General features: G+C 37.1%; 1 long non-coding RNA gene across 2 annotated transcripts in view; it reads left to right on the forward strand.

Moving 5' to 3' along the window:
* Positions 1-975, forward strand: part of LOC116244226 (uncharacterized) — a 9,678-nt gene extending 8,703 nt beyond the window's left edge. The window contains exon 6 of one of the 2 annotated variants that reach the window (XR_016470359.1): positions 711-975. This is a non-coding gene — a long non-coding RNA (uncharacterized LOC116244226). The remainder of the gene's footprint in view (positions 1-710) is intronic. The other variant, XR_004170138.2, reaches the window with a different exon arrangement.
* The last annotated feature ends 487 nt before the right edge of the window (positions 976-1,462 follow it).

Genomic DNA, 1,462 nt, shown 5'->3' on the forward strand with positions numbered 1-1,462 from the left:
AGATTAGGGTACATTTTATATTTTTTTTATTAGTAAGTCATTTTTTAAAAAGCTAAATGCAGTACTGGCATGTGTACTTTTGCAGAGACGTGAAAAAATTTGAAATATTTTTATATATATTGATATTATCTGCATTCTGTGATTATTGATGAGGGGAAAAAAAAAAAAAAAAAAAGGAGAAGTTGGAAAGCAAAAAGGGCATGCAAATACAAAAAGCAAATGCAGTTGCAGCCTTCAGAAGCCAAACTCTATTCTCTCCAATCTCCACATCCCTTCTCCTGCAAGCCCACATTATCTGCTATCAATAGGTGCAACTTGCAGTGCGCCCTGCACGTCTGACAGTGTAGGTGATGATTTTTCTGCTCATTCTTTTTGCGCCACTGAAAACTTACAGATCTAACCTAAGTCTAAAACTTTCTCAGTAACATTGAATTATAATATCAGTATTTTTAGAACAACATATATTTTCATTAAATGACTGAGAAATAACCCTAAGCAACAAAAGGAAGAAAAACAAAGGCACTTGCAGCAAGAAGACTGTTTGTGAAGAAGAACGAGGTATGAAAATCCAAGATGCCTAAGTTTAAAGAATGAGACAAAGTCAGTTTTAGACTTTGAACAGAGATATGCTTAGTTTATCTAGTGTGCTTTCAATTTCTTTGCTGCTATCTGCTGGAGTTAATTGAGTCAATTTCTCCCCTTCTCTACAGGTTTCTATAGGAACAAGAGTGCACACCTATGCTCCAATTGTTCCTCTGAAAGAATACAGGTCTTCCGTAGGTCCAGCGAAGACCTTGGGCACCCTAGGGCACATCAAATAATTTCGAATACCGCTGCAGACAACAGAACCTTTTATTTGGGATTTGTTCCTTTTTTTCTTCATTCCCCCCCCCCCCCCCCCCGAAAATAGTCATGTAAAGTGTATAAAATAGTCATGAAAAAGTCCTACATGTAGCACGTGGAAAACTATTTGATCATATCAATTCTGTGTAAACCAAAAATGCAAGCTCTCCATAGGGAATGAAAGCATTTATTTCTATGCTGACAGATATATTGTATTCTTGAGGCAGGGGTTAAAAACATTAGGGTTTTGTGTTTTGCTTTCTTTTGTTTCTTTCCTAAAACATATTCTTAAACAAATCAGGCAAACAACTCACCTTACCAAGCACCATGGGGAAATGAAAATAGGGATTCATAAGCACTCTCCTTGTTTGTATGCATGACTCACTGTCTGGTGGCAAAAATCAATTTGCCTCTTTAAAAAGGCCCCCTTGGGGATAGAAGAATGCAGAGCTGTAATGGTTTACTGTCTTGAGTGTCTTTGTCTGATGACAAACAGAACTGGAATTGACAGCAGAGAGTTATACTCAGGAGCTAAAATGATTCATGTGTTGTGACTTTTTCCCTCACCTGGCTTTGCAAAACTGCACCTGCAAAACAGTGCATCTATATCATTTATGTA

This window comes from Phasianus colchicus, chromosome 1 (assembly GCF_987193195.1).
Source record: "Phasianus colchicus chromosome 1, bPhaCol1.hap1.1, whole genome shotgun sequence".
NCBI lineage: Eukaryota > Metazoa > Chordata > Aves > Galliformes > Phasianidae > Phasianus > Phasianus colchicus.